The sequence below is a fragment of the Miscanthus floridulus genome, chromosome 15, assembly GCF_019320115.1.
Source record: "Miscanthus floridulus cultivar M001 chromosome 15, ASM1932011v1, whole genome shotgun sequence".
NCBI lineage: Eukaryota > Viridiplantae > Streptophyta > Magnoliopsida > Poales > Poaceae > Miscanthus > Miscanthus floridulus.
Window position 1 is genome coordinate 40132434 of NC_089594.1, and position 25737 is coordinate 40158170.

A 25737-nucleotide genomic window follows, 5' to 3' on the forward strand; every position below is an offset into this window, starting at 1 on the left:
ATAGCAAATTCTTATATCAAAACAGTTGTATCCAAAACTTGGGAAAATTCAAGGCTAAAAACTAGGTACTTGAAAGGAATCATGATAGAGCAACTAGTCATCATTTCCATTGCAAGAGATTATCCTTAGAGTCCTTTTATTTAACTCTTAAAAATAGAAAACTAGACACACACTTTTTATTTTGTTTTCATTTTTAAGATCACACCTTACTATTATATATATATATATATATATGACAAAGATAAACTTTTATTTTGTTTTTGTTTGTTATGCATCTTTTTATGACTTTAGCAAATATATAGAAAACTCAAAGATAGTAAAACCGAAAAGGGAAAGAAATACTTAGCTAGATACATGGGGGATGCTCCTCCCCCAAGCTGGATGTTGTCGTGGTCTTTCTTAAAATCTCTCTCATCCTTCCAAAAGTTGTTTTCCTCATGTAGCGGGTGTAGCAGCAGCTCGGGAAAATATACTTTGGATGGATGGCTTTTCTCTTGATCATCCTACAAAATACTCTAACAAGAACACCAAAAACTTGTGGCATGGATTAAGATAAGGGGTTAGCGGTCAGCCATTCAGAGATTTGTTGTCCTTGGAGGTTTAGACAGATTTCCTAATTGACAAAGTTCTAGCAGGATGTCTATTAATATATTTTTAGATTTTCTTATTTATATAATGCAGAAAGAAGTATGTATGCATGTTTATTTTTATGCCACCACAGTGAATATTCTTGTGGGTGTTTACACACCATAGATTTATTCACATGGGGCTTTAGGCTTTATGATGCAATGATATAATGCAGTAATGGAACTTTTTATTTTTCTTTTCTAAATGCAATGCTAATGCAGAAAAGTAAATATGTTAAAGTGAAAAATAATTCATGCAATGCTAAAAGTAAATATGGATAACTACCGATGTTACCTCACGGCCAGGGTTTGGATTTTTAAGTCCTCCGAATAGGACTTTACTCCTATCTTGTTCATTCCTTGGGTGCATCAGTTGGTCCCGAGGATGGAGACCTTGATGATTGCACCTCATGTGACTCTGGCGATGATGTTACCTTCTCTCTCCATATCTGCTTGGTCTATGAACTTGACTTTGGTGGAGCAGGATCATGTTTTATAACTCCTTCAGGTTCCTTATCTTCCTCCCATTCATTCTTTGGAGATTGATTCTTCTGGTTTTGGGCTGATCGACGTCTTCTCCTGGAGTGGATCTTCTTTGGCTATTCATAAGTAGTATAACTATTAAAATAACAGCGTACCTTTCTCTAGGGAATTGGAAGTGGACCTATCCAGATTCGATGTAGATGATCGCGTTGGTGGTGTTGAGGAACGGTCTTCCAAGAATGACGGGTGTATCATCTTCTTCTTCACCCATGTCTAGAACTATGAAGTTGGTAGGGGCATAGTGATCATGTATTCTTACCATAATGTCCCTCGCTATTCCCTTAGGGAATTGGATTGATTGGTCTACCATCTGTAACTACATATATGTAGGGAACAAAAGTTCATTACCGAATAAATATTCATACGTTACCTTGGACATTATATTGATGCCCGATCCAATGTCGTAGAAGGTCTTGTAGAATATTCTTTGCCCAATGGTACACTCGATCGTTGGTATGCCTGGATCATCCTTCTTAGCAAGGAATGGTGAAACGAGGAGGTGGTCATACTCAGATCGGAGTGTGTTGATCATGTTGACCAATTCTTCTTGTGGCTGACTAGTTTTGTTCTTCCTTTTTTGGTTCTTCTTTTTGGTCACTGTTATCACTTTGGGCAAATATGGCATTTGTGGATGTCCGGAAGATTACAAGATACGATTCTTGAAAGAAAACTTCTCCTTTCTATCCTTGATTGTAAAGCAGATCTTAGCACTGTCTGCGTAGATGATGGCTTTAGTGGCACTTAGGAAAGGTCAGCCCAAAATAATGGGTGCCCTTACATCTCCACCTATTTCCAAAACCACAAAAGTCTACGGGAACATATGATTGTCACACTCGAATAATGGCATCTTCAAGAATTCCCTTGGGGTAACAGAGTGACTGATCTATAAGTTGCAAATGCATATTTGTGCACAACAAAGCATCTCCATTAATTCAATCATAGATTACCTTAGGCATGATGTTGACACTTGCTCTGAAGTCACAGATAGCTTCTTAAAAAATGTGAGGTCCAATGGCGATGGAGATGACAGGTCTTCCTGGATCGCTTTTCTTCTTAGGCAAGGTATAATCTATCCACCTTCTCATCGATGGCTCCGTGTAGTAGTGAGCTGTATTATGAATATCAACAGGATTGTAGTTTCTAGATCTTCCGGTTGCCCCAGAATCTTACCTTTATCAGACGGAGGAACAACAGCCGCCAGCTGAGCTATTTGTGATTCTATCATTTTATTAAAGCTTTGCTAGTTCTTAATGGCAGAAGTAAAGCTATCCATTATATTATTTATGTTCTCTAGAATTTTATCATTGAAAGCTACCTTTCTATATAATCCCTCCATAATTTTGGATTGACCAGCACTTAATTCTCTCAAGGGTGGTTGATTGAAATTATTAAAATTATTACCTTGATAGTTACTTTGATAATTACCTTGGTAGTTCGGCCTTTGTTGCTGGTTCCATCCTTGATTCTGCTTGAGGACGAGAGTAATTGTTGTTGTTAACAAAATTCACATCCTCATGGGTCTCAGGACAGTTATTCTCTGAATGCCTAGTGCTTGCACACACTTCACATGTCATGCGAGAATCATGAATGTGCATGACTTCTTGCTTCTTATTGGCTTGATCTTCAAGCTTCTTCATCAGCAGGTCCATCTTGGCAGACATCATGTCTACTTCCTTGAGTTGATGTATACCTCCACCTCTTTTGTGGGTTTGAGCACGTTCTTCATTCTAGCCTTGGTTGGAGGCCATCTTCTCCACAAGAGTGGTCAGTAGTTGGAAGTGTAAGTGATAAGAATGCACCTCCAGCAGCAGCATCCATAGTCTCATGGGTACTATTGGTCAACCCATGATAGAAAGTCTGCATGAGTAGCCAATTCTCCATCCCATGATGAGGACATTCCGCAATATAATCTTGAAAGCATTCCCATGCCTTAGGGACAGATTCATCATGTTGTTGCTGAAAGCTTGAGATTCTCCCACGCAGAGCCTTTGGTCTTGCCTGTGGGAAAACAACTTTGCTAGAAAGGCAATGGAGCAGTTATCCCATGTAGTGTTTCTATATTTATTGGTGTAGAACCATTGCTTTGCCTTTCCCAAGAGTGAGAATGGGAAAAGGCGAAGTAGTATGGCATCCTAGGTTACTCCTTTGATGGTGAAGGTGCTGCAGATCTCTAGGAAGTGTTGGAGATGTGCACTCGCATCTTCATGTGCCTTTCCACAAAACTGGTTTGCTTGCACCATATTGATGAGAGCTGGCTTAAGCTCGAATCCATTATCTCCGAACATTGACTGTCGGTCCAGTACGGATGTTAGCCGTAGTTGGAGCAGAGAATTCACAGAGAGTCTTGTTAGCCATGGCTTCAAATTCTAGTGTTAAGCTTTGCCGTTATAGGGTTATCTTCCGACTTTAACGTAGAGACTTTCTTGAGCTTAGCTCTAGTCTTCCTGATTAATGCTTCTGGATCTTCAACGTAGTTTGTCCGAAGGTCAAAATTCAGTCATACATTACCCTGCATAAGATACACAAGTAGACAAAACACGGGTAAGACTGTTTGAGCAAAGGTCAATGGTTATCTCGATCCCATCAATAAGTATAAGTTTATCAATACTTCCTTTGCTAGTTACCTTCCTCAGGCAACAGCGCCAAAAATGCTTGTTGGTGTTTATTAACATGTCACTTTGTTTTAAGTACTTAGCCACCTTTGATAACCTGTACATCCTAGCTTTACTAGGTTGTCATCCCTAGTGATGATGCTAGAGATATGTGTTGGTACTACATAGCATTACTAGAATAACACTAAGCAGTTCTTATTAATGCAAGTGACTAGAGAGAATATATATAAATCTATGAATACAAAGTATCCGCAAGCGCACAGATAATATACCATTATAGCATTTTAACTGAAAGTATTCTAGGTATCGTTGTTTATATTTTTACCACTGGGAAGGTCAAGCATAGATATGTATTGATAACTTATACTATTGAAGGGCTAGATTATATAGCCCTGAGGGTCCAATGTGAGCCCTTGGATCAAACCGACTTAAGGAATGGCGTAGATGCAACCTAGGAGGTGGTGGAGAACTGACATTGCAACAAGTAGGCTGATAGGTGGGCCTAGGCCCGGGCGGCTTACAGGTGGGGCTAGCGTCTCACCCTCTACTTCGGTGTGGAGTCCTCTCGAGCCTTGTAGAGTCTTCTGGTGTCCGTTTTGAGGTGGATAGGCGCAATTAATTCTGACATGTAGGTCCACCTTGATGGTTTTCTGGATAAACCCTGCAAAAATCACAGATTCACCAAAACTCATGGAATTTATTAGTTTAAACCCCTAAAACCTTTATTGGTGATTATATTTATGCCCTTACACATGTTTAATTTATGGTTTAAATTGGTTGTTAACTACTATCAATAGGATGGTTGATTGAAATTGTTATAATTATTACCTTGAGGGTTACCTTAGTAATTACCTTGGTAGTTCAACCTTTGTTGCTGGTTCCATCCTTGGTTCTGTTGAGGACGAAAGTAGTAGTTGTTGATAAAGTTCACATCCTCATGAATTTTAGGGCAGTTGTTCCCTAAATGCCTAGTTTTTCCACACTCTTCACATGTCATGCGGGAATTATGAATGTTCATGACTTCTTGTTTCTCATTAGCTCAGTCTTTGAGCTCCTTCATTAGCAGGTCCATCTTAGCAGACAACATGTCTACTTCCTTGAGTTGATGCATACCTCCACCTCTCTTGTGGGTCTGAACACGTTCTTTATTCAACCTTGTTTGGAGGCCATCTTCTCCACGAGAGTTGTCGTGGCTGGGAGTGTGAGTGATAGGAATGCACCTCCAGCAGCAGCATCCATAGTCTCACAGGTACTGTTAGTCAACCCGTGATAGAACGTTTGCATGAGTAGACAATTCTCCTTCCCATGATGAGGACATTTTGATATATAATCTTGAAAACGTTCCCATGCCTCAGGGATAGATTCGTCATATTGCTGTTGAAAACTTGAAATTCTCCCATGCAGAGCATTGATCTTGCCTATGGGAAAAAACTTGGCTAGGAAGGCAGTGGAGCAGTTATTCCATGTAGTATTTCTGTATTTATTAGCGTAGAACCACTGCTTTGCCTTCCCCAAGAGTGAGAATGGGAAGAGGCAAAGTAGTATGGCATCATTGGTTACTCCTTTAATGGTGAAAGTGTTGTAGATCTCCAGGAAGTGTTGGAGATGTGCACTCGCATCTTCATGTGTCTTCCCACAAAACTAGCTAGCTTGTACCATGTTGATGAGAGCTGGCTTGACCTCGAATCCATTGTCTCCAACATGATATTAGGTCTAGTATGAATGTTGGTGGTGGTTGGAGCAGAGAATTCTCGAAGAGTCTTGTTAGCCATGGCTTCAAATTCTGGTGTTAAGCTCCGCCTTATCCGGTTGTCTTCCGATTCTAAAGCTGAAACTTTCTTGAGTTTAGCCTTAGTTCTCTTGAGTAGTACTTCTAGATTGTCAACGTAGTTTGTTGGAAGGTCAAAACTGGTCATACATTACCCTGCATAAGATACACAAGTAGACAAAAAAAGGGTAAGCCTATTTGAGCAGAGGTCAATGGTTAATTCAATCACATCAAATAATATAAGTTTATCAATACTTCCTTTGTTAGCTACCTTCCCCAGCAACGGCGCCAAAAATGCTTGTTGGTATTTATTAACTTGTCACTTGTTTTAGTAGCCACCTATTAATTACCTATATCTCCAAACATTACTTTACTAGGTTGTCATCCCTAGTGATGGTGCCAGAGATGCTTGTTGGTACTGCCTAGTATCACTACTAGAATGATACTAAGTAGTTCTTTATCATTTTATGTGACTAGAAGGAATATAAAGATATATGAATGAAAAGTAATCTGCAAACGCACATATAGTATACCATTGTAGTACTTCACCCAACAGTATTCCAGGTATCATTATTTATATTTCACCACAGGGAATGTCTAGCATGAATATGTATTGATAGCTTATACTATTGATGTAGAAGTAAATCATAACCATCATTCTACTCATAACAGGTGTAAGTCAAAAGATAAGATATATATATATATGATAAGTATTGATCATTAATAATGGTAAATCACTCAGAGTACTCCTTTCTATGGCATTAGCATGGTCAGGTAGAATATTAGAGGAATAATTCCTAAGTCATTCTTAATTACAAGTCAAAGCTTACATTGATTAGTGCAATTACACCTAGTAATCATGGCTAAGATCATCTTTATATCTACACATAAGGGATATTACTAAGGAAGATTAAGAACAGAGCTTGTCTTCCTTCGTAACCACATCCTACATGCTATCTATATTGGGGAGTGGACTATAAAGGACTCAATGAGAGTGTCACATCCGCGATCTACCACATGGCCTGGAATATAGGTTGTATCTATAGGTAACCAATGTATAAGCACTACGCTTACACATTGTCGACCACTCACCCCGTGTACTTTGGAGCGAGCGCTATACAAACTTATGCATAAACATAATGATAAACTAGATATAATAAGTATATAAGTAGATATAATAAGTATATCAAGGTAGACGATGAACATTATAATGAAGAACATGAATAAGATGAATACTAATATTGTCATAACAATTGTAGCAAGCATATAAAATAATGGAGATACAAAAGAGATGGGATACAAAGATTATACCAAACCACGCTCTTAATAAGATCGGAAATCCAAGCGAAGCCTGCTTGCCTCTCTCTAGACCTAGCCTAACTTGCTATGCCCTAGAATTGATGGAGCTCTAAGGATGATTAGGGTTTTTGTCTTCTAAAATGACTTGATGCCTCATGGGAGGTGGCAGGGGCTGGTATATATAGGCCAGAGCATCCAACGTGAGTCCTTGGATCAAACTGACTTATGGAACGGCTAGATATAACCTAGGAGGCGGTGGAGAACCAACATTGCGGTGAGGGGCTGACGGGTGGCCCTAGGGGGTCGGGCAGCCTGCAGGTGCTGGCCTAGAGGCATCTTGCCTCTCACTTCGGTGTGGTGTCCTTTGGTGTCTTCTAGAGCCTTCTAGTGTCTGTTTCGCGGCGAATAAGCGTGATTAATTCTGACATGTAGGTCCACCTTGACGGTTTTCTAGATATATCTGGTAGAAAATACAGATTCACCAAAACTCGTAGAATTTGTTAGTTTAGATTCCTAGACCTTCGTTGGTGATCACAATTGTGCCCTTATTCATATTTCTTTGATGGTTTATAATGGTTGTTAGCTACCATCAACATATTACAACATTTAATATGTTACATATGCATTGTGCTTATGAATCTCTATCCGCAGTAGGCTGAGGAAGACCTATGCATTACTTGTAATAAAATAACAGTTAATATGTTACCTATGCATTGTGCATATGAATCTCTATCGACAGTAGGCTGAGGAAGACCTATGCATTACTTGTAATAAAATAATCTCTTGGTTCTGCAATTTAAGTCCTCTTCCTAATGTTTACTCCTTGGTTTTTGTAGGAAGCTATGGAAACTATACTAGCAGAACCTGTTGCTAATGTTGTTTCCAATGTCCTCTCCTAGGACCAGCCTGCAACACCTTTTCTTTGAAGAATACTGGTATGCAGGACAAGCTGCTCTAGACTTCGGGAACGGCTTACTGCTCATCAAGAAAGTTCAGCTATCCTCGCCGAACAAGTGGATCAACTGAAGAGGAAGGCAGAAAACACTGATAGGGAGTTTGAGGAGTTCAAGAAAAAGCAATAGAAGGAGTACAATAAGCTCCGTGAGCATATCATGCTCTTAAGCGCTGGTAACTCTCAGTCTAGTTGATGCAGTGAACATGTAGTTTGTTTGTTGTTTTGATGTGAAATTTTGGTGGCTTGATATGTGAACCCTGTCAGTGGTTTGCTGCTGAGCTGAACTGCTATTATTTGCTTTAGGTTCAATATAATTATGCATGTAGTCATTTTGTGCAACAGTGTAGATCTAAAATCATTTTTTCTAATGTAATAATGATTGGTGTGCACATGGTAGATCCGACACATGCACGTTGTTAAATAAGAATCTAACACGTGGATGAACCAGTGAATGACACGTATAAGAGCTTGGACAGGGCATGTGGGCCAATACAAACAAAATACATGGTACAAATCCGTCCAACCACGTGGTCGAATCAGAAAAAGACATGTGGGTAGCTTAGGGCATGACACATAGCCCAATAAAAATACTGACACACGGAACGTACAACATCGAGACACGTGGTCGAGTAAAAGAAAGACATGTAGGGTATATTGGTCATGCCATGTGGACCAATAAAAATATGTCACATGGTCCAATGAAGAAGTGACACGTGAACCAACGGCAACACGACATAGTGTGCCAATAGAAAATAGACATGTGGAACAATAGGGTCCCGACACTGTGGTCCAGTAAGAACCTGAAAACGTGCAAGAACCAGAGATGGCCACGTTGTGCAATAAGAAGGTGACACAGTACCTGAACCATCTCCAATGCAACAGGGCTATAGTAGGTACATGTGGAAAACATCTCCAATGGAAGCACCCGCCAGCGTGGTTGCCCCCCTGCCAGGCATGCTAGAGCAATTCTATGATGTTCTATTTCCGTCGCAGATCAAGCCACATCTATGACGAATTTCTAAAATCGTCATAGAATAATAAGAATGACACGACTTCTATGACGAACCATTTTTCGTCATAAATTCGTCACAAAATTGAAATTATAACGAATTTGGCACCTTCTGTGATGAAAGCTATTTGTCATAGAAGTGGATATTTCTAGTAGTGATATGACTCTTAATCCCTCTCACAAAGTGCTAATATCACTTGGATGAACAACTAATGCTCTTGGATGGCTTGGAGGTCGTCTCTACTGTCTACACCTTCACTTGGTCTCTAGCCTCCACAAATCATAAGAGTTAATGATCATATCATCTAGTCAGGTGATTTTAGTGGCCTTAATTTGTGTCTATATCTATATTTATATATCTTACATTTATAAATCCCACTAGCACGCCTCTCTCTCCGTACATGCTATCCACATCGGAAACCTACTAGCATATGCAATTATAATAGTTATATCTTCAGCTATTGACATTAGCGAACCATAGCATCCATTAACATACACTTAGTTATTCACATCTACATGCCACACTATCCACTAGTATTCACTTACGATAGTTTATACTTTCATAGAAGTAAATAGAAGCAGTCTGATTTCAATTCAAATCATCTGTGATATACATAGCAGCATGTAGGATATATTTCTAGTTTTCTAAAAGTACGATGGCAAAATCGGAAGTGCTCATTCCTTTCCAAGTTATATTTCACTTAATCTTTGTGTAAAGTCAAACTTCTTTATCTCGGACTAATTTTATAGAAAAATGAATCAACATATATAGCATCAAATTAGTCTTATAAAATTCTCCATGAGATATGTTCTTAATTTTGATAGTACATTTATTTGAACTTATTGTTGTTGATTTATTTTTTTATAAATCTGGCCAAATTTAGAAAGGAAATTGACTTAGAATAAAACTAAAATTAACCTTTTTATTTTTTTTAAGAAACTAGGAAACACTGAAACATACGTTTGCATTGCAATGGTAGGTACATTTTGTTCCGCGGTGTGCGGTTCTGTTGACATGATAATAAGCTAGCTCTTTTTGTTAAATTTAATTGGGTTTATCCCAACCTTAAATAAAATAAATTATAAGTTTATAATAAATGCTAGTACATATAGGATTAACCTCGTATACAAAATTGACTCATCTAAATAGGTGGATATTGTATGCACTCTCTGTGAGTTCAAGAAAGCTAAAAAGCAAGTCACATGCTGACATGAGTACCGCAACGTGAACGCGCTCAGAAGACCAAGCCATCATATGAGTGATGTAACGGCAACTCTGTCCCAAGAAAAATGAAAATCTGGCCTCCAAAAAGTCAAACTATCTTCATTTGACTAGGTTTATTAAAAATAAAATAGTATCAACATTTATATCTTTAATAGGTGTATTATAAAAATATATTATATTATCAATCAAATAATATTTATTCCATGTCATAAATATTAGTGTTTTTATATTTTATATTTGTTTAAATTTGAAATTATTTGACTCAAGACATGTCGGAGACCAATACCAAGGTACCCGAAGAGAAGGGGCTAATAGTCGTTATACGTTAATCCATCCAGGCAGTCAAGGGTGCGACTGCAGCTCCTGACCGACGCCAAGGCCGCGGGCTCCGCCTCGCCTGACCTCTGAGGGCGGGCCCCTTGGGCACGGCTCATAACGGAAGCTCACGCCACCACCAACCATTACATGCTAGAAAGTACAACCCAAGGTCAAACTTCTGGCATCGTGCAGGGAGCGGTCACGTCTCAATACGACCCGTCCCCGTGACATGTCATTCTAGAGAACTCACATCGCCCACAGTGACAGACGTGTGGTCACTATGCTTCCTACTCCCTGTACGGCCGCCGATCAGCACGCTGGTTCGCCACGCCGCCCACTAGGGCAGAATATGACGTCACGACCCGCTGACAACACCAGGGCATGGCATCATCGGCGGACAGGCGCCTGGCGTGGAGCTGTCTCTGTCACCACCTACCGTGTCAACGAGACCCGCAGCAGAGGAAAAGAAAGGCCCGGTGACCCTGAAGGACTTTCGGGCCCTCTCGATCTCCCTTCTTCACCCACCGTAACCCCTGCTTTCCCTTGGTCTATAAAAGGAAAAGCAGGGTGTCCCACTAAAGGGCATCGAAACAACTCGAACCCCATCGCATCGCAACACATCGAAATCGCTAGCATCGGACCTCGAACACACAGCCGAACAGCGACCGAGCTCTCGGCACCCACTCGTTCTTTCTACCAGAGACTTGGGACATGTCCCTTTCTTGCCCGTTTGTAACCCCTACTATGAACTTTTCAGTGCTAGTAACACGAGCAGCAGCAATGAACTGGACGTAAGGATATTCTGCCTGAAACAGTATAAAAGCTCGTGTCCTCTTAGCACACCATTCGAGCCAGACGCGCAATATTAGAAATTTATGTTTACTCGAAACACCGACAAGACATTTTTTTCTTTTTTATTTAGGGAGAAGGTAGAAATAAAGAAAACCTATGTCGAGCTGTTGAGTTAGTTTTTTTAGCAGAAACTGCTGAGTTAGACTGTCTCCAACGGACGATACATTACGTGACCCATACTAAAATGCATCGTTCACAGTGAAAAACCATCCTCCAACGGACTACGCATATGGATTACCTATTTTGCGTCCACAGTGAGAGGGCACCCAAAACTGCGTCGCCTCGCGCACCTCCATCTCCGTGCGCGTGAGAAATAGGGCTGCCACGAGCACAAGCTCCGCTCCTCCATGGCTGGCGGCGCTTCTTTCTTAGCTCCATGTCCGGCCGCTGGCGTGAGATCCAATCCAGTGGCTTCCTCTGGTGGCGCTTCTTCCCCTCCGACTCTGGTGTGCACGAGCGCTGCCCCAAACCCAGATCCGGTGGTCGCGCATGTAGCCCCTTCACGCGGCTTCGCGACATCGCCCCGAGCTCTGCCGAGCGCGGTTGCGGGCGGGTGCAGGCGTGGCCCGATCCCGACGGTAGAGGGCGCGACCCCTTCGCACGGGCGCAGCCTCGGCCCCGGTGGGCGTGGTTGAGGGTGCGGCCTCAGCGGCGCCAGGTCATCCACTGCTCCATCCCCGATGGCGTGCTTCGCAAGCTCTGTTTTTGCGTTAGCTATTGGAGTTCATCGATTTTGGTTGCCTTTGTCTTTCACTATACGTGACCCAAACGGTGAAATAGGTCATGTGTTTGGGTCGACTCTGTTGGAGATAGTGTTAGAAGAAGACCAGGAAGCGCAAAGGCGACCGCAACCCAGGCCCAACTGCCCAAGTGCGGAAGTGCCCATCCATCGGCATAGAAAGCCATGCAGCCTGAGCCCATCGGCCTGGCCCAAGGCCCGGTTTTTTGGCCTGGCCCAAGCACAGCCTGGCATGGAGGCAAGAGGGCCTGGGCTGGCCCGGCCCGGAGTAGCAGGCCATGCCTAGGCCTAACCCCAGGCACATGGGCTGGCATGGTAGGGCCTGCTACAAAGAAGCCGGCCTAGTGACGGCCCGACCTGCCAGCGCCCCAGCCACCCCCCCCCCCGCGCCGCCACGCCCCCGCATGGCCACATATAAGCGGCTCCCCTCGGCCCCCGCTCCCAACCCTAACCCTCTAGTCTCTAGTCTCCACTCTCCTCTCCGCAGACCGTAGTCAGCAGTCGCCTCGCCTTCACCTCCTCGTCTGCTCCAAACCCTAACCCTAATCCCAGTTCCCCACTCTCTCACCACGGCACAAGCGCGCAACCGAGCCTTGCTAGCCCAGTTGCCTTAGCCTCACTGGTGGCCTAGTCCGCAGTCCGCTGCCAACCCTAACCCTAATCCCCACTCGCTTGCTGGCTCGCATCCACGATCTGGTGAATCTGAGCTCTCTCTCGTGATCTACTGATCTCATCCGTCGTCTCTGACTCCGATGACCTCGATTCGCCTCTCCTCCCTTCTCCCTCTCTCCTCCCTTCTCCTTCTCTCTTCTCTCGCTCTCGGTGAACTATGTGAGTTCATGACCGTGTTCTCGTCCTTCCCTCCTCCGCCGTTTGCCATCGTTTCTAATCGGTCTCTCGCCTTTGGGTGGCCCTCATCATCCCCGACACCGGGCTCCGATTGCATAGGTACTCTGCTAACCCTAACCCTAACCCTAGATCTGTCTAATGTCTTCTCCACTTCTTGTGTCTCTTCTATGTCTTCCACTGACTCTAGATCTATACCACTATGGCTCTATCTCTCAGACTCTATTTTTCTCCTTCATGCAGGTCGGTTGCCTGATGCCTCGGCATCCTCTTCCTGTGGCATAGACCGGGCACTGGCGGCCGCGTGCACCATTGAGGAACGGTGCTAGAGATAAGTCAGTCCGCGGTCAAGGTCGCCATGGCAGATGATGATGATGTTGTCTATCCACTCATAGGCAACTGATGACCTGATCATGGTAGGGCTGCTTCCAGAGGACGACGACGACATCCATGACGACGCTACTGCATTGTTGGGTATCGATGTCGGTAGCGGCTCTACTCTGATCGATCTGGACGGTGGCAACGGTGGTGGAGGGGCGGAGCCGACGCCGTCGGCGACGGCGGCAAGGACACCTTGTAGGGTCGAGATGGTGGACTAGAGGGGAGTGAATAGTCCTTTCTAAAATTAATCGCATCGGCTAACCGAAACAAGTGTGAAATTAAAAATATCGGTCTAGCTAAGACTACACCCCTCTATCTATAGTTCTCTAGCACCTTCCAAAGATACTAATTAAGCAACAAAGGTGCCGGGCTAGCTAGAGCTCACCTAACCAATTCTAGAAGCAACGTCATACAAACCTATGCCACTAGTACTTTAAGCAACAAGAGAGCTCCTACACATGCTAGTAAGCAAAAGCACAAAGCCACCTAATGCTTACTAACAATGCTCAATAACAAGGCAACCAATGCCAAATTAGAGAGCGCAATTACTTAGCTACATAAACTAAGCAATGTGACTAACAAGGTCACACAAACAAAATTAGCCACACAAGGGAGCTACTTCTATGCTACACAAGCAAGAAGGTAACTAGTAAGCTACACAAGCTAACCAATTAGAAGAGCAACTATACAAGCACAATGTATGCAAAAGTAATTACAAGCTTGTGTAACGAGGATGCAAACCAACAGGAAGAACAAGGGTTGACATGATGATTTTTTCTCCCGAGGTTCACGTGTTTGCCAACACGCTAGTCCCCGTTGTGTCGACCACTCACTTGGTGGTTCGGATGGCTAATTGGCATCACCCGCCAAGCCCGCATGTTGGGCACCGCAAGAACCTACCCCAAAAGTGAGGGTAGCTCAATGACACGCTCAACTAGAGTTGCTCTTTGTGGCTCCCGCGGGGCGAGCACAATGCCCCTCACAAAGCTCTTCTCTGGAGCACCGCACAAGCTTCTTGCGGGCTTCGACGGAGACCACCACCAAGCCGTCTAGGAGGTGGCAACCTCCAAGAGTAACAAGCACCACCGGCTTGCAACTCAATCACCTAGTGCCACTCAATACAACCTCATGATGCAATCGCACTAGAATCGCTCTCTCACACAATCGAATGATCACTATCAAGTCTATGTGAGATGGAGGGCTCCCAAGCACTCACAAGCATGGACACAAAGTCCCCCGAGGTGCTCAGCACCAGCCATGGCTGAGGCCACCTTCTATTTATAGCCTCATGGGCTAAACTAGCCGTTACCCCTTCACTGGGCAAAACTCGAGATGACTGGACGCTCCGGTCCGATCGACCGGATGCTGGACCCCATAGTCCGGTCGTGTGATGCACGCCACGTGTCCCCTTCTTCAAACGCTGATCGCCCGATCTCAATGATCATCTGTCGACCAGACGCAGCAGCTTGAACTGACCAGATGTAGCAACCCTAATGTTCTGGTCGTTTCTAGTAAGGTACCAGACATGACCGGACGCATCCTGGTCGATCACGATCAGACGCTAGCGCCAGTGTCCGGTCACTTCTAGTTTCTCTGCTCTGCCAGCGTCACCACACGTCACCCCGACCGGACGCATACGGCCAGCGTCCGGTCACTTCCTAGTGCCAGCGTCCGGTCGATGACCGACGCCTAGCTCACTGACTGCCACTACTGACCAGACGCTGGAACCCAGCGTCCGGTCACTGCGTGACCAGAGTTCGGTCCACTCTATGGGACCTTTCTCACCTCCGTTTCATCACTGAGTTGATCCATATCAACTCTAACTTCATCTCCTTTGCAAATGTACCAACACCACCAAGTGTACACCACCATGTGTATGTGTGTTAGCATTTTCACAATCATTTTCCAAAGGATTAGCCACTCAACTTGCCACGCCACTCAATCCCAGCGACGATACAAAGTTAGATCACTCAAGTGGCACTAGATGACCGAGATGCAAACAAGTTTGCCCCTCTTGATAGTACGGCCATCTATCCTAAATCCGGTCATCAACTTCTCTACACATCTATGACCGGTGAAATGAAATACCCTAGGTTATACCTTTGCCTTGCGCATTCCATTCCACCTCCTCCAATGTTGATGCAACACATGCACCAACATGATTAATAATGATATGATCCACTTCATATCATCATGTGATCATATTGGTTCATCGATCTTGACTTCACTTGCTTTTCACCGTTGCCTTCGTCTATCGGCGCCAAGTCTTGCTCAAGCTTCACCGCCACACGGTCCATCGCTCCAAAGCCTTCGACTTGCCCTTCACGCTTGCAACTGGTCCATCAAGCCAAGTCTTGTCTTGATCTTCTCCACCTTGATCACATGACTCAATGTCATATCTCATTTGTAATGAGCTCCTTCATCATCACATGTGTGGGCTTTGCAACATCTCCAAGCCATTTTCACCTTCATGGCATATGTTGCTCACACATATGTACATGTGCACTAATCATCTGTGTATCTCACATAAACACAATTAGTCCACCTAGGTTGTCACTCAATTATCAAAACCACACAAGAACCTTTCAAACTCCCCATTTTTGGTAATTGTAGACAACTCTACAAAGATATAGAAATTAAGCTCTTTTGGATTCATATTGCTTGCCCAAGCAATTTTACCATGTGAAAATGATTTTGGACAAGTACCACAAACCCGAGATGGTAGTATTAGCTCCCCCTACATATGTGCTAGAGTGTTTGTTTTTAAGCTTGCATATATGCATAGATTGAAATTGTAGGAGAGTAATTACTACTAAATGATGCTAAGGTGTATAGAATAAACCTTTGAAGCATGTACCAATCGGAGTTGTACCTTTAAGTTCATCCTTAGCACCATAGTTAGCTAGATATCACTTGGAAATAAAAGCACTAGATACCTTGTGAGATTAACATTAAAAACAACGTACTAGCATTACTTGAAAAGCATACCAAGTGTCTAGCTATCATCCTATGCATGCTAGTTATCAAATCATCATTCAAGTTCTACAACTAGCATACACCACACAAGCATGCATATTGAATTTGAAAGCTTATGCAATGCAAGCAAGCACATGAATATGCACATATCAAATGCAATCAATCAAAGTTCATGAGCTTGCTCCCCCTACTTGTGTGCTTCTCTTGTCCAAGAATTTTGATCCATCTCTTTTCTTCAATGTTGCTCCCTCTTTGTCCATGTCCATGTTCAACCTCTACTTCTTTGAGCTTTTATATCTTATCTCTCCTCCTTGTACAATCTCAATCTCAAAGCTTTCATATCTTTGTACAATCTCTCCCCCTTTGTCATCAATTTTCATAAAAGGTGTGCTTCTCATTGATGCAAAGGTATGCATTTGGGGTAGATGGTTGAGGCTTGAATCTTGCATTTTTGATGGATAGCACTTGATTGTTGGAATGACACCATTTGTAAATACCACTTGTATCTTGTGTAGGGCTTCTTGAGATACCACACATAAGATTTTTTAATCTTGAGATCAATTTGTGGGACACCTCCCCTTATGTGATAGCATGGGTCATCCATTTGATACACTTGAGCTCTTGTAGGTGAGGGATGCATTCTTCATTTGATGATCACTTAAAGTTGAGGATCACTTGTAGAACCATCGTCTTGCATGATTGATACCATGTGTAGATATGATTTCACTTGAAAGAATCTTCTAGTATGGAACCACTTGTTGGATTTTTCAATAAAAACCATTTCTTGCACCTTTGTTATCTTTATGAGTACCACTTATAGGATATCACTTGTGAGTTGATCTAGACATCACTTATGAATTCTTGATGAAATACTTGAGTCTAGATACCACTTGTAACAAACAAATTAGATATCCATTTGCATTGTTGTCTTATGCTTATACTCTTATCACTATCATGAGCTTCTATAATTGACTTGAACTAAATTGATTTGCCTAAGCTTCCAAGTCCGGTTTGAACCAATGTTAAGCTTCTTCACACCTCTTGCAAGGGTTATCTTGCCAATGTTGTACTTGTCACTTGTTAGCAATCCAAATTGAGTCAAGTACTTGGGTTCACTAGCTCATGAACAAATTCATGTACTAATCACTTAGATCAAGTTATCATTCAAATAATAGTGGTAGGCTATGAATTTAAACATTTTATTTGTTATGCAGGATCCTATGAAGCATGTACTATATGCACTAACTGCATACTAGTAAGGGATGAAATGATCATGCACATTACAATGATACCTTTGCTATGTTGAAGTAGAGGATAGTCACATAGATTCTAATTTATTACTCCAATAGCAATGTGAAGTCCAATTATAAGGTTGGTGAAGACTAATAGATACTATTTTAAATTTCATTCTTCACCCATATGAAATGAATACCACTTATGATCAAGTGCACTTTCTTGTTGTAGTTGGCTTGCTTCTTCTTTTTATCTTTACTTGTGTGAGAGCATCAATTTGATAATACTACTTCAAATATCATGACTAGCTCTCTTTTTTATGTTGCTTGCTTTTCTTGATCAACCCTTTTGATTGCTTCAACTAAGCATCTCAAATATTCCTCGGATCACCACTTTCATGTTAGCCTTCCAAGTACCACACTTGGTTCACCTACGCATAGGCGGCAAGCCCCTACACTAGGGAGAAGTGACCTCTCTCCAAGAACCATTCTTGACACTCACTTGAAATAGCATGATTGATTGATTCAAGTGATGGACTTAACTTGATAAGTAACCTTGAATCCTTCTTTAAGTCCTTTTCTTTCTACTTGTTTAAGTCCTTTTATTTCTACCAAATGATCTCCAATCATATCTAGAACTTAAACTTCATCTTCAACTAGAGTTTGATCTTGATCTTCATCTTGAGTACCAAAAGAGTGCAAAGTACACTCCACAATCAAATGGCCTTGTACTCATATCTTGTCATGCTTTTAGATCATCTCAAAACCAAACTTAGGTACCTCAAACACTTGTAAACATGTTTCCAACTTGAGGACCTTTCAATCAAAGTGACTCTAGATCAATCCAACATTTGTCACTTTTTTGACAGATTCTGTACCCTTCAAAAAAATATGTATATTTCCCAAAGTACAAACCCAAATACCACGAAATTTGGTGGAGGTATGCGTTACTAAGTTATCTAGTAGCTGTAAAAATTTGAGATTCATTTGACTTCTAGATTGCTACCAGATTTCAATTCTTTAACCACTGCTACATACTGAAAACTGCTGCACTATAGCTGACAAGATCCACTCCAAAACTGAAGTATTTCTTATCCAATTCTCATGAAAATTTTATAGCATCTTATACCATAAGTCTAGAGCATGTACATCAATTTTTATGCCAATTCAATAAGTTTTGATTACTCAAACATGGCTAAGATCACAGCTCACTTAGATTTTCAATATAGGACATATTTCAATCACTTGAGCTATACTTCATCAAATATGAATCAAACTTGAAATTAACTCGTTTGAATACTTTCACAAGACATAAATCCATTCAATCCACTTACTAAATGTCATCTTATGAACTTATCCAATACAAATTAATCCAAACTTGACTACTAATCAATTATCCATTCAAACATCTTATAGCAAGCAACATTGCATATTTGTCCAATTCAATCAACTCATATGCACCCAAATGAAATGATCAACAAGAGATATACCTTGGTTAACTCATGATCATCCAACTTGCAAGCTTCAACTCAATCATTTGCAAGCCATCAAATATATCCAATGAATCACCAACAACTTGAATTATAGCACTTGTATGATGTAGCACATTTGGACTTTACTCAATTTGTCATGGCATTGGGATAATGATTATCACTTAGCAATACTTGGCTCAACTGTATGATCAACAAGATGAATATCATTTGAACCAAGCCTCCAATGCCGATGGTACCTACAAACAATCATCAACTTTTTGATTATATCCAAACAACTTTGGGTCCTCTCAAGTTAGGTGCAACATACTTAGGCATAGCCTTAGTATGAATAGCGGGATATTTTGCAATAGCAATCATAGAAGTACCATTACCACCCTTCCTAGGCATAGAATCATCATTAATTGAAATATGCTTAGGGGTGTTACCTAGAGGATATAAATGTGCCATGTGTCCCCTTTCCCGACATGAGTAGCACTTTCTGTTTGCTTGAGCCTTTTCTTCCTTGCTCATGTTGTGCTTCTCATTGCCTTGCTTCTCCTTGTTTGCTTGACCCTTCTTCTCAATCTTGTTTGGACAACCCAAAGCTAGGTGGCCCAATGTGTCACAACTATAGCATCTCATGTGAGCAATCTTCTCCATTTTCTCTTCTTGGTTCTTGCTCACTTGCTTTGCATCTTGATTTATCTTTGGACGCATTGCTCTTTCTCTTGCTTTTCCACCCCTTCTAGTTTTCTTCTTCTTTATCATCAAATCACCACCATCTTCATGATTGATCTTGATTTGCTCTTGGGGTGTCTTCTCTTGCTCAATTTGTGGCTTTGGTTGAGCCTCTTCTAGTTGCTTTACTAATTGCTTGGTTGGGCACATTGAGGTAAGATGACCCCAAGTGCGGCACTTGAAGCACTTAACATGCCTTAGCCTCTCTTCTTCTTCCTTCAACTTGAGCTTTTCTTCATTGGGGCAACTATTTGCAAGATGTCCCACTTCATGGCACTTGAAGCACATGAAATGAGAGAGCTTCTCTTGTTCTTGCTTCTTCATCTCTCTTTCATATCTTCTTTTGTCCCATCTTTTATCCTTGATCTTGCTCTTGTTGAAGCCAATGCCACTTATGTCATTGTGGCTTTCTTGATGATTGACTTTGCTAGTCTTGAAGCCGACGCCACTCTTTCACCAACATTTCTTTGAGTCTTCAACATATGCTCAAATGTGACTTGAGAGTTGTAGCACCTCTCTAACTTGTTGCTCAATTTCTTCACTTGTTCATTGAGCTCATTGTTCTCCTTCAAAAGATTAGTCTCATAAGACATAGAAGTAGAACAAGCATATAATTGTGAAGAGCATGGCATATCTAATAAATCATCACAAGAGGTGGATACATGCTTCTTGTCTACATCACAAGGGTTAGCAATATTTTGCAATTTATCATTTGATTCATGTGATGAGCTCTCATTATTTTTAAGTTTCTTTGTAAATACTTTATTGAGAGAAGCATGTTGTTCTAATAATTCTTCATGAGATGTAAGTAGTGTCTCATGATTCAATTTTAGTTCATCATGTGAAGATTTAAAAGCATCAAGTAATTTCTTATGTTCTTCACAAGAGTTCTTTAGAAATAAGTTTTCATTTTCTAATTTCATTGTTTTAGCTTTCTCATTTTCTAAAGACACGGTCATGCTTGCAAGTCTACTAACAAGTTTATCATATGAATCAACATGATCAACCACATTATTATTTGATACCTTGGTGTCACCTTATGACATGAAACAATATGGTGTAGTAGAAGAGCTTGTAGTAGCATCATCATCATGGCTTGAGCATGAACCAACATCGTCAAGATCACCACCAAGTGTGCTTGAGGTAGAATCTTCATGTGCAACACTTGTGGCATCATCATCAACGTTGTTAAGTGAACTTGTGGTGAATCGATCATCATCATCATCACTTGACCATGAGGGGGAGCAATCTTTCACAATCACCAAATTGTGATCATGCTTGACACACTCATGTGCCTCCTTCTTAGACTCATCCTCCTTCTTGAATTTGCCATCATCCCATGTGGAGGAATCACCGAAGGTGCGCTTGATGGACTCCCATATCTCATGAGCGGTTCCCGTATAGTTTACTTGTTTCATCAAATCAAAACTCAAAACATCCATTAGAAAACAACAAGCATGTGCATCAAGTTTATAGAGAACTCTTTGAGCTTTGGTGAGATTTCTATGATCTAAGACATGAGTAAGACCACTAGTGACAATCCACCAAAACTTAGGTCCCTTTGCACAAAAATGATTAAGCATGTGATTTTTCCAAAGTGCAAAGTTTGTGCCATAAAAAATATGTGTTTCACAAACATCTAGCCCACTAGACGCCATCCTCTTGAGTCGGTGAAGACCACAAATGAGAGACCTAGCTCTGATACCACTCGTAGGGTCGAGATGACGGACTAGAGGGGGGTGAATAGTCCTTTCTAAAATTAATCACGTCGGCTAACCGAAACAAGTGTGGAATTAAAACTATCAGTCTAGCCAAGACTACACCCCTCTATCTATGTTCTCTAGCACCTTCCAAAGATACTAATTAAGCAACAAAAGTGTCGGGCTAGCTAGAGCTTACATAACCAATTCTAGAAGCAAGGTCACACAAACCTATGCCACTAGTACTTTAAGCAACAAGGGAGCTGCTACACATGCTAGTAAGCAAAAGCACAAAGCCACCTAATGCTTACTAACAATGCTCAATAACAAGGTAACCAATGCCAAATTAGAGAGCACAATTACTTAGCTACACAAACTAAGCAATGTAACTAACAAGGTCACACAAACAAAATTAGCAACGCAAGAGAGCTACTTCTATGCTACACAAACAAGAAGGTAACTAGTAAGCTACACAAGCTAACCAATTAGAAGAGCAACTATACAAGCACAATGTATGCAAAAGTAATTACAAGCTTATGTAACAAGGATGCAAACCAACGGGAAGAACAAGGTTGATACGATAATTTTTCTCCTGAGGTTCACGTGTTTGCCAACACGCTAGTCCCCGTTGTGTCAACCGCTCACTTGGTGGTTCGGCGGCTAATTGGCATCACTCGCCAAGCCCGCACGTCGGGCACCGCAAGAACCTACCCCAAAAGTGAGGGTAGCTCAATAACATGCTCAACTAGAGTTGCTCTTTATGGCTCTCGTGGGGTGAGCACAATACCCATCACAAAGCTCTTCTCTGGAGCACCATACAAGCTTCTTACGGGCTTCGACGGAGACCACCACCAAGTCATCTAGGAGGTGGCAACCTCCAAGAGTGACAAGCACCACCGGCTTGCAACTCGATCACCTAGTGCCACTCAATGCAACCTCACGATGCAATCGCACTAGAATCGCTCTCTCACACAATCGAATGATCACTATCAAGTATATGTGAGATGGAGGGCTCCCAAGCACTCATAAGCATGGACACAAAGTCCCTCGAGGTGCTCAGCAACAGCCATGGCAGAGGCTACATTCTATTTATAGCCCAATGGGCTAAACTAGCCGTTACCCCATCATTGGGCAAAACTCGGGACGACCAGACGCTTCGGTCGTGCGATGTACGCCACGTGTCCCCTTCTTCAAACGCTGATCGCCCGATCTCAATGGTCATCTATCGACTGGACGTAGCAACTTGAACTGACCGGACGTAGCAACCTCAGTGTCCGGTCGTTTCCAGTAAGGTACTAGACATGACCGGATGTGTTCGATCGATCGTGATCGGACGCAGCGCCAACGTCTGGTCACTTCTAGTTTCTCTGCTCTACCTGCCTCACCACACGTCACCATGACTGGATGCATACGGCCAGCGTCCAGTCACTTCCAGCGCCAGCGTCCGGTCGATGACTGACACCAGCCCGCTGACTGCCACTCCGGACGTTGGAACCCAGCGTCTGGTCACTACGTGACCAGAGTCCAGTCCACTCTATGGGACCTTTCTCACCTCCGTTTCATTACTGAGTTGATCCATATCAACTCCAACTTCATCTTCTTTACAAATGTACCAACACCACCAAGTGTACACCACCATATGTATGTATGTTAGCATTTTCACAATCATTTTCTAAAGGATTAGCCACTCAACTTGCCATGCCACTCAATCCTAGCGACGATGCAAAGTTAGATCACTCAAGTGGCACTAGATGACTGATATGCAAACAAGTTTGCCCCTCTTGATAGTATAACCATCTATCATAAATCCGGTCATCAACTTCTCTACACATCTATGACCGGTGAAATGAAATGCCTTAGGTTATACCTTTGCCTTGCGCATTCCATTCAATCTTCTCCAATGTCGATACAACACATGCACCAACATGATCAATAATGATATGATCCACTTCATATCATCACGTGATCATATTGGTTCATCGATCTTGACTTCACTTGCTTTTCACCGTTGCCTTCGTCCATCGGCGCCAAGTCTTGCTCAAGCTTCACCGCCACGCGGTCCATCGCTCTAAAGCCTCCGACTTATCCTACACGCTTGCAACCGGTCCATCAAGCCAAGTCTTGTCTTGATCTTCTCTAACTTGATCACATGACTCAATGTCATGTCTCATTTGTAATGAGCTTCTTCATCATCATATGTGTGAGCTTTGCAACATCTCCAAGCCATTTTCATCTTCATGGCATATGTTGCTCACACATATATACCCGTGGACTAATCACCTATGTATCTCACATAAACATAATTAGTCCACCTAGGTTGTCACTCAATTATTAAAACCACACAAGGACCTTTCAACATCGGTCGGCTCCAACAGCACAGATGGTACCTCATGCCTTAGTAAGCGTAAATCTAGTGTCTAGGTTGATTTTGATAAGATCTATGAGACTGTGAATGGTCAAAAGGTTCGAACTGCTGCTATCTGTAAAATGTGTAAGAGTAGATTATCTGCTAGATCTGCTGTTGGCACTAGCCATTTGATTAGGCATCGGAAATCTTGTAGAAAAAAGGTTGATCATGCTACTAGGGTTCAATCTAGGCTTTCTTACAATCCTGATGAATCTGTGCATAACTGGGACTACAATCCTGCTGTTGCTCGCTCTGAGTTGTGTAGATTGATTGCTAGGCTTGACCTTCCATTAGGTATAGGTGTGTCATAGGCATGGGAGGATTACATTGTTCTTGCTCATAACCCTAGGTTTGTCAAGGTTTCTAGACAGACCACTACTAGAGATCTTGGTAAGCTGTTTACTAAACGTCGTAATAAGCTTAAAAATTTTGTGTTGCTTGCTACTTCTTCTGTTGCTTTGACTTTAGACATTTGGTCTGGTAATGCTAAGAAGGACTATATTAGTATTGTTGCTCACTATATGAATGCTGATTGGGAGTTATAGAAAAGGGTTATTGGTCTTAGGCTGATTGAGGTTAAACATTCTAGTGAAAATATTGCTGAAAGAATTACTGTTGTGATTGAGGAGTATTGTCTGATTGACAAGATTTTCTCTATCACTCTAGACAATGCTTCTTCTAATGCTAGGGCTATGAACACTTTGACACCTCTATTTACTTGTTACTTGGGTCCTGATCCTTCACCTGATCCTTTGGATCCTAGTAACCGTAAGTACAGTCTTATGCATCAACGTTGTGCTTGTCATATCATTAATCTCATTGTAAAATCTGGATTAAAGAGGTTGAAACCTTACACAGAAAATTTTAGAACTGCAATTAACTTCTTAAATTCCTCTAATCAAATAATTGCATTGTTCAAGGAATACTGTAATGCTAAAGGTGTTAGACCTAGAAAGTTTGGCTTAGATATGGATGTTAGATGGAATTCTACTTACCTAATGCTTAAACACTTGGTTTCATACAAGAATATCTTTTCTGTGTTCATTAATTCCCATTATGATTCATAATTGTTGACTACAAATCATTGGTATTTTGCTGAGAAGTTACTGGAGTTCCTGGAACTCTTCTATAACTCCACTGTTGTACTATCTGGTGTTTATTATCCTACAAGTCAACTTGTTCTGCACCATATCCTAGAGATTGCTTCTTATTTGCATGCATGTGAAAAAGAGCATAATCTGAGAGCTATTGTATTACCTATGAAGCTTAAGTTTCTTAAATATTGGCAGGACATACCTCTGTTATATTCATATGCATTCATTCTTGATCCTAAGCTAAGATGAGTGGTTTCTTTAATGTGCTGCAATTACTTGGTGAATACACTAGTTCTGAGTACAGTTCATATTATGCTAATGTTAAAACTGAATTGTATAAACTGTTTAATAAATATGAGAGCAAGTTTGGTGCAGCTAGGTCTCAAAGGGTTGCACAACCATCACATCATACAAGTAAGAAAAAGCAGGTCTGGGAAAGAATCTTTGGCTGTGGATCAGGTATTGTTGGTGCTTCCCCTCTCCCTGCCACTTCATCTTCATCTACTGCTGTTTCTGAGCTATCAACTTACTTAGACAGTGACAATGTCATTTCTTATGAGGATGATTTTGACCTACTTCTGTGGTGGCGTGACCACAAGCTAACATTTCCAATCCTGTCTATAATGGCTAGAGATATCTTATCAGTTCTTGTATCTATTGTCTCTTTGGGGTCTTATTTTAGTTTGATAGGTAGAATAATTGAGGAACGGCGGCGACGCTTGTCACCAGAGACTGTGGAGATGCTGACCTGCTTAAAGGACTGGGAGTTAGGAGAAAAAAGAAAACAACATGCTGTTGACAACCAAGAACTTGAAGACTCATTCCAGAACTTGTACCTTGATGAAGATGGACCTGCTGATGGTGCTCCTGACTGATACTTAGTGAGGTACTGAGGTTGAGACTTGCCTCCTGAGTGTGTGTGTGATCTGTGACTGTGAAAGGGTG

At 41.9% G+C, this 25737-nt stretch overlaps 2 non-coding genes across 2 annotated transcripts; both read left to right on the top strand.

Annotated features, from left to right (window-relative positions):
* Positions 1-3048: 3048 nt before the first annotated feature.
* On the top strand, positions 3049-3157 carry LOC136509699 (small nucleolar RNA R71). Its single transcript, XR_010772447.1, has one exon. It is a non-coding gene; the product is annotated as a small nucleolar RNA R71 (small nucleolar RNA).
* A 1924-nt stretch (positions 3158-5081) lies between these two features.
* LOC136509774 (small nucleolar RNA R71) lies at positions 5082-5187 on the top strand. Its single transcript, XR_010772514.1, has one exon. It is a non-coding gene; the product is annotated as a small nucleolar RNA R71 (small nucleolar RNA).
* Positions 5188-25737: the final 20550 nt, after the last annotated feature.